This window comes from Halictus rubicundus, unplaced genomic scaffold (assembly GCF_050948215.1).
Source record: "Halictus rubicundus isolate RS-2024b unplaced genomic scaffold, iyHalRubi1_principal scaffold0956, whole genome shotgun sequence".
NCBI classification, from domain to species: Eukaryota; Metazoa; Arthropoda; class Insecta; order Hymenoptera; family Halictidae; genus Halictus; species Halictus rubicundus.
In genome coordinates this window covers 30,001-39,305 of record NW_027489497.1, presented here as the reverse complement: position 1 = coordinate 39,305, position 9,305 = coordinate 30,001, and positions in this window count along the sequence as shown.

Sequence of the window (9,305 nt, the reverse complement as noted above, 5' to 3'; positions counted from 1 at the left end):
GTGGGACTTAGAAAAATTTTCGTCGAACGTCCGACGGAGTAGCACAACCGTCATTATTTGCTAATACTCGATAAATAATAATTGTAGCGAGTGTGGTGTTATGATATATATTGTTAGTAACCGTCTATATTACAGTGATATCACGTCGAATAATCGGCTAGGACCGATTAGGGAAAAAAGTTTCCTCTTGGCGAGTGGGACTTAGAAAAATTTCCAGAGTTTTGTCGACGGAGTATGCACATCCGTCCATTATTGCTAAAACTCGATAATAATATTGTAGCGAGTTTGGTGTTATGATATATATTGTTAGAAACCGTCCTATATTACAGTGATATCACGTCGAAAATCGTCTAGGACCGATACGGGAAAAAGTTTCCTCTTAGCGTGGGACTTAGAAAATTTTCGCAGAGTTCGTCGACGGAGTAGCACATCCGTCCATTATTTGCTAATAACTCGATAAATAATAATTGTAGCGAGTTTGGTGTTATGATATATATTGTTAGAAACCGTCTATATTACAGTGATATCACGTCGAAAACGTCTAGGACCGATAGGGAAAAAGTTTCCTCTTGGCGGTGGGACTTAGAAAAATTTCCAGAGTTTTGTCGACGGAGTAGCACATCCGTCCATTATTTGCTAATAACTCGATAAATAATAATTGTAGCGAGTTTGGTGTTATGATATATATTGTTAGAAACCGTCTATATTACAGTGATATCACGTCGAAAATCGTCTAGGACGATACGGAAAAAGTTTCCTCTTGGCGGTGGGGACTTAGAAAAATTTCCAGAGTTTTGTCGACGGAGTAGCACATCCGTCCATTATTTGCTAATAACTCGATAAATAATAATTGTAGCGAGTTTGGTGTTATGATATATATTGTTAGAAACCGTCTATATTACAGTGATATCACGTCGAAAATCGTCTAGGACCGATAGGGAAAAAGTTTCCTCTTGCGGTGGGACTTAGAAAAATTTCCAGAGTTTTGTCGACGGAGTAGCACATCCGTCCATTATTTGCTAATAACTCGATAAATAATAATTGTAGCGAGTTTGGTGTTATGATATATATTGTTAGAAACCGTCTATATTACAGTGATATCACGTCGAAAATCGTCTAGGACCGATAGGGAAAAAGTTTCCTCTTGGCGGTGGGACTTAGAAAAATTTCCGTCGAACGTCGACGGAGTAGCACATCCGTCCATTATTTGCTAATAACTCGATAAATAATAATTGTAGCGAGTTTGGTGTTATGATATATATTGTTAGAAACCGTCTATATTACAGTGATATCACGTCGAAAATCGTCTAGGACCGATACGGAAAAAGTTTCCTCTTGGCGGTGGGACTTAGAAAAATTTTCGGTCGATTCGTCCGACGGAGTAGCACATCCGTCCATTATTTGCTAATAACTCGATAAATAATAATTGTAGCGAGTTTGGTGTTATGATATATATTGTTAGAAACCGTCTATATTACAAGTGATATCACGTCGAAAATCGTCTAGGACCGATACGGAAAAAGTTTCCTCTTGGCGGTGGGACTTAGAAAAATTTCCAGAGTTTTGTCGACGGAGTAGCACATCCGTCCATTATTTGCTAATAACTCGATAAATAATAATTGTAGCGAGTTTGGTGTTATGATATATATTGTTAGAAACCGTCTATATTACAGTGATATCACGTCGAAAATCGTCTAGGACCGATAGGAAAAAGTTTCCTCTTGGCGGTGGGACTTAGAAAAATTTCCAGAGTTTGTCGACGGAGTAGCACATCCGTCCATTATTTGCTAATAACTCGATAAATAATAATTGTAGCGAGTTTGGTGTTATGATATATATTGTTAGAAACCGTCTATATTACAGTGATATCACGTCGAAAATCGTCTAGGACCGATACGGAAAAAGTTTCCTCTTGGCGGTGGGACTTAGAAAAATTTCCAGAGTTTTTGTCGACGGAGTAGCACATCCGTCCATTATTTGCTAATAACTCGATAAATAATAATTGTAGCGAGTTTGGTGTTATGATATATATTGTTAGAAACCGTCTATATTACAGTGATATCACGTCGAAAATCGTCTAGGACCGATAGGGAAAAAGTTTCCTCTTGGCGGTGGGACTTAGAAAAATTTCCAGAGTTTGTCGACGGAGTAGCACATCCGTCCATTATTTGCTAATAACTCGATAAATAATAATTGTAGCGAGTTTGGTGTTATGATATATATTGTTAGAAACCGTCTATATTACAGTGATATCACGTCGAAAATCGTCTAGGACCGATAGGGAAAAAGTTTCCTCTTGGCGGTGGGACTTAGAAAAATTTTCGTCGAACGTCGACGGAGTAGCACATCCGTCCATTATTTGCTAATAACTCGATAAATAATAATTGTAGCGAGTTTGGTGTTATGATATATATTGTTAGAAACCGTCTATATTACAGTGATATCACGTCGAAAATCGTCTAGGACCGATACGGAAAAAAGTTTCCTCTTGGCGGTGGGACTTAGAAAATTTTCGTCGAACGTCCGACGGAGTAGCACATCCGTCCATTATTTGCTAATAACTCGATAAATAATAATTGTAGCGAGTTTGGTGTTATGATATATATTGTTAGAAACCGTCTATATTACAGTGATATCACGTCGAAAATCGTCTAGGACCGATAGGGAAAAAGTTTCCTCTTGGCGGTGGGACTTAGAAAAATTTTCGTCGAACGTCCGACGGAGTAGCACATCCGTCCATTATTTGCTAATAACTCGATAAATAATAATTGTAGCGAGTTTGGTGTTATGATATATATTGTTAGAAACCGTCTATATTACAGTGATATCACGTCGAAAATCGTCTAGGACCGATAGGGAAAAAGTTTCCTCTTGGCGGTGGGACTTAGAAAAATTTCCAGAGTTTTGTCGACGGAGTAGCACATCCGTCCATTATTTGCTAATAACTCGATAAATAATAATTGTAGCGAGTTTGGTGTTATGATATATATTGTTAGAAACCGTCTATATTACAGTGATATCACGTCGAAAATCGTCTAGGACCGATACGGAAAAAGTTTCCTCTTAGCGGTGGGACTTAGAAAATTTCCAGAGTTTTGTCGACGGAGTAGCACATCCGTCCATTATTTGCTAATAACTCGATAAATAATAATTGTAGCGAGTTTGGTGTTATGATATATATTGTTAGAAACCGTCTATATTACAGTGATATCACGTCGAAAATCGTCTAGGACCGATAGGGAAAAAGTTCCTCTTGGCGGTGGGACTTAGAAAAATTTCCAGAGTTTTGTCGACGGAGTAGCACATCCGTCCATTATTTGCTAATAACTCGATAAATAATAATTGTAGCGAGTTTGGTGTTATGATATATATTGTTAGAAACCGTCTATATTACAGTGATATCACGTCGAAAATCGTCTAGGACCGATAGGGAAAAAGTTTCCTCTGGCGGTGGGACTTAGAAAAATTTCCAGAGTTTTGTCGACGGAGTAGCACATCCGTCCATTATTTGCTAATAACTCGATAAATAATAATTGTAGCGAGTTTGGTGTTATGATATATATTGTTAGAAACCGTCTATATTACAGTGATATCACGTCGAAAATCGTCTAGGACCGATAGGGAAAAAGTTTCCTCTTGGCGGTGGGACTTAGAAAAATTTTCGTCGAACGTCCGACGGAGTAGCACATCCGTCCATTATTTGCTAATAACTCGATAAATAATAATTGTAGCGAGTTTGGTGTTATGATATATATTGTTAGAAACCGTCTATATTACAGTGATATCACGTCGAAAATCGTCTAGGACCGATACGGAAAAAGTTTCCTCTTAGCGGTGGGACTTAGAAAAATTTCCAGAGTTTTGTCGACGGAGTAGCACATCCGTCCATTATTTGCTAATAACTCGATAAATAATAATTGTAGCGAGTTTGGTGTTATGATACATATTGTTAGAAACCGTCTATATTACAGTGATATCACGTCGAAAATCGTCTAGGACCGATACGGAAAAAGTTTCCTCTTAGCGGTGGGACTTAGAAAAATTTTCGTCGAACGTCCGACGGAGTAGCACATCCGTCCATTATTTGCTAATAACTCGATAAATAATAATTGTAGCGAGTTTGGTGTTATGATATATATTGTTAGAAACCGTCTATATTACAGTGATATCACGTCGAAAATCGTCTAGGACCGATACGGAAAAAGTTTCCTCTTGGCGGTGGGACTTAGAAAAATTTTCGTCGAACGTCCGACGGAGTAGCACATCCGTCCATTATTTGCTAATAACTCGATAAATAATAATTGTAGCGAGTTTGGTGTTATGATATATATTGTTAGAAACCGTCTATATTACAGTGATATCACGTCGAAAATCGTCTAGGACCGATAGGGAAAAAGTTTCCTCTTGGCGGTGGGACTTAGAAAATTTTCGTCGAACGTCCGACGGAGTAGCACATCCGTCCATTATTTGCTAATAACTCGATAAATAATAATTGTAGCGAGTTTGGTGTTATGATATATATTGTTAGAAACCGTCTATATTACAGTGATATCACGTCGAAAATCGTCTAGGACCGATAGGGAAAAAGTTTCCTCTTGGCGGTGGGACTTAGAAAAATTTCCAGAGTTTTGTCGACGGAGTAGCACATCCGTCCATTATTTGCTAATAACTCGATAAATAATAATTGTAGCGAGTTTGGTGTTATGATATATATTGTTAGAAACCGTCTATATTACAGTGATATCACGTCGAAAATCGTCTAGGACCGATACGGAAAAAGTTTCCTCTTAGCGGTGGGACTTAGAAAAATTTCCAGAGTTTTGTCGACGGAGTAGCACATCCGTCCATTATTTGCTAATAACTCGATAAATAATAATTGTAGCGAGTTTGGTGTTATGATATATATTGTTAGAAACCGTCTATATTACAGTGATATCACGTCGAAAATCGTCTAGGACCGATAGGGAAAAAGTTTCCTCTTGGCGGTGGGACTTAGAAAAATTTCCAGAGTTTTGTCGACGGAGTAGCACATCCGTCCATTATTTGCTAATAACTCGATAAATAATAATTGTAGCGAGTTTGGTGTTATGATATATATTGTTAGAAACCGTCTATATTACAGTGATATCACGTCGAAAATCGTCTAGGACCGATACGGAAAAAGTTTCCTCTTGGCGGTGGGACTTAGAAAAATTTCCAGAGTTTTGTCGACGGAGTAGCACATCCGTCCATTATTTGCTAATAACTCGATAAATAATAATTGTAGCGAGTTTGGTGTTATGATATATATTGTTAGAAACCGTCTATATTACAGTGATATCACGTCGAAAATCGTCTAGGACCGATAGGGAAAAAGTTTCCTCTTGGCGGTGGGACTTAGAAAAATTTCCAGAGTTTTGTCGACGGAGTAGCACATCCGTCCATTATTTGCTAATAACTCGATAAATAATAATTGTAGCGAGTTTGGTGTTATGATATATATTGTTAGAAACCGTCTATATTACAGTGATATCACGTCGAAAATCGTCTAGGACCGATAGGGAAAAAGTTTCCTCTTGGCGGTGGGACTTAGAAAAATTTTCGTCGAACGTCCGACGGAGTAGCACATCCGTCCATTATTTGCTAATAACTCGATAAATAATAATTGTAGCGAGTTTGGTGTTATGATATATATTGTTAGAAACCGTCTATATTACAGTGATATCACGTCGAAAATCGTCTAGGACCGATACGGAAAAAGTTTCCTCTTGGCGGTGGGACTTAGAAAAATTTTCGTCGAACGTCCGACGGAGTAGCACATCCGTCCATTATTTGCTAATAACTCGATAAATAATAATTGTAGCGAGTTTGGTGTTATGATATATATTGTTAGAAACCGTCTATATTACAGTGATATCACGTCGAAAATCGTCTAGGACCGATACGGAAAAAGTTTCCTCTTAGCGGTGGGACTTAGAAAAATTTCCAGAGTTTTGTCGACGGAGTAGCACATCCGTCCATTATTTGCTAATAACTCGATAAATAATAATTGTAGCGAGTTTGGTGTTATGATATATATTGTTAGAAACCGTCTATATTACAGTGATATCACGTCGAAAATCGTCTAGGACCGATAGGGAAAAAGTTTCCTCTTGGCGGTGGGACTTAGAAAAATTTCCAGAGTTTTGTCGACGGAGTAGCACATCCGTCCATTATTTGCTAATAACTCGATAAATAATAATTGTAGCGAGTTTGGTGTTATGATATATATTGTTAGAAACCGTCTATATTACAGTGATATCACGTCGAAAATCGTCTAGGACCGATACGGAAAAAGTTTCCTCTTAGCGGTGGGACTTAGAAAAATTTCCAGAGTTTTGTCGACGGAGTAGCACATCCGTCCATTATTTGCTAATAACTCGATAAATAATAATTGTAGCGAGTTTGGTGTTATGATATATATTGTTAGAAACCGTCTATATTACAGTGATATCACGTCGAAAATCGTCTAGGACCGATAGGGAAAAAGTTTCCTCTTGGCGGTGGGACTTAGAAAAATTTCCAGAGTTTTGTCGACGGAGTAGCACATCCGTCCATTATTTGCTAATAACTCGATAAATAATAATTGTAGCGAGTTTGGTGTTATGATATATATTGTTAGAAACCGTCTATATTACAGTGATATCACGTCGAAAATCGTCTAGGACCGATAGGGAAAAAGTTTCCTCTTGGCGGTGGGACTTAGAAAAATTTCCAGAGTTTTGTCGACGGAGTAGCACATCCGTCCATTATTTGCTAATAACTCGATAAATAATAATTGTAGCGAGTTTGGTGTTATGATATATATTGTTAGAAACCGTCTATATTACAGTGATATCACGTCGAAAATCGTCTAGGACCGATACGGAAAAAGTTTCCTCTTAGCGGTGGGACTTAGAAAAATTTCCAGAGTTTTGTCGACGGAGTAGCACATCCGTCCATTATTTGCTAATAACTCGATAAATAATAATTGTAGCGAGTTTGGTGTTATGATATATATTGTTAGAAACCGTCTATATTACAGTGATATCACGTCGAAAATCGTCTAGGACCGATAGGGAAAAAGTTTCCTCTTGGCGGTGGGACTTAGAAAAATTTCCAGAGTTTTGTCGACGGAGTAGCACATCCGTCCATTATTTGCTAATAACTCGATAAATAATAATTGTAGCGAGTTTGGTGTTATGATATATATTGTTAGAAACCGTCTATATTACAGTGATATCACGTCGAAAATCGTCTAGGACCGATACGGAAAAAGTTTCCTCTTGGCGGTGGGACTTAGAAAAATTTCCAGAGTTTTGTCGACGGAGTAGCACATCCGTCCATTATTTGCTAATAACTCGATAAATAATAATTGTAGCGAGTTTGGTGTTATGATATATATTGTTAGAAACCGTCTATATTACAGTGATATCACGTCGAAAATCGTCTAGGACCGATAGGGAAAAAGTTTCCTCTTGGCGGTGGGACTTAGAAAAATTTCCAGAGTTTTGTCGACGGAGTAGCACATCCGTCCATTATTTGCTAATAACTCGATAAATAATAATTGTAGCGAGTTTGGTGTTATGATATATATTGTTAGAAACCGTCTATATTACAGTGATATCACGTCGAAAATCGTCTAGGACCGATAGGGAAAAAGTTTCCTCTTGGCGGTGGGACTTAGAAAAATTTTCGTCGAACGTCCGACGGAGTAGCACATCCGTCCATTATTTGCTAATAACTCGATAAATAATAATTGTAGCGAGTTTGGTGTTATGATATATATTGTTAGAAACCGTCTATATTACAGTGATATCACGTCGAAAATCGTCTAGGACCGATACGGAAAAAGTTTCCTCTTGGCGGTGGGACTTAGAAAAATTTTCGTCGAACGTCCGACGGAGTAGCACATCCGTCCATTATTTGCTAATAACTCGATAAATAATAATTGTAGCGAGTTTGGTGTTATGATATATATTGTTAGAAACCGTCTATATTACAGTGATATCACGTCGAAAATCGTCTAGGACCGATAGGGAAAAAGTTTCCTCTTGGCGGTGGGACTTAGAAAAATTTCCAGAGTTTTGTCGACGGAGTAGCACATCCGTCCATTATTTGCTAATAACTCGATAAATAATAATTGTAGCGAGTTTGGTGTTATGATATATATTGTTAGAAACCGTCTATATTACAGTGATATCACGTCGAAAATCGTCTAGGACCGATACGGAAAAAGTTTCCTCTTAGCGGTGGGACTTAGAAAAATTTCCAGAGTTTTGTCGACGGAGTAGCACATCCGTCCATTATTTGCTAATAACTCGATAAATAATAATTGTAGCGAGTTTGGTGTTATGATATATATTGTTAGAAACCGTCTATATTACAGTGATATCACGTCGAAAATCGTCTAGGACCGATAGGGAAAAAGTTTCCTCTTGGCGGTGGGACTTAGAAAAATTTCCAGAGTTTTGTCGACGGAGTAGCACATCCGTCCATTATTTGCTAATAACTCGATAAATAATAATTGTAGCGAGTTTGGTGTTATGATATATATTGCTAGAAATCGTCTATATTACAGTGATATCACGTCGAAAATCGTCTAGGACCGATACTTAAAAATTTTCCTCTTATTTGTGGGACTTAGAAAAATTTTCAAAGTTCGGTGAATTATGAAAAGTTGGTTATTTTGTGTAAAATAATATAGAAATGTTAAAATTTATTATATTTTGTGAAAAAAATTTTTATACTTTTTTCGCTCTAAGTTCCAACAGCCCCGCCGGGAGGTCTGTTGCCGCGGCGGTTTGCGGCCATAAGCGCGCGTGCTATTGACCGCGCGGCGCCGGCGTCCCGGCCGGCCGTTCGGTATCTATAAGAGAGTCGACGGTTCGGTCGAGTCGGTCGGTGCAGCGCGCGTCTGTGGCTATTCTACGATCTCGGTCGAGAAGCAGTCATGGGCGCCTCGAGACTTCGGTCTTGACTGTTTCGTACCGTGCTTCGTATCGAATTATTCTCTACACAGCATTGCCACGGGTCGGTGTCCTAGACCGAATGGCCCTTATGTGGCGAGCCTTCCCTTAGTGGAGGTTGGTGACTTGTATTCACTTTTGTGTTTACTCGTACTAACTGAGCATCAACTCTTATGTCCGAGCGACTAAGGTATGAAAAAGAGAAAATAGAGTTAAAGAGAAAAAAAATTCTGTCTTTTAAAGACAGAATAAAGAGAAAAATTCGTTAAATAATAGAGGTGTCCTATTTCGTTTATGCCCAGCGCGAGCAGAAGAACACGGTTTCTCGCAGTCCAGCAT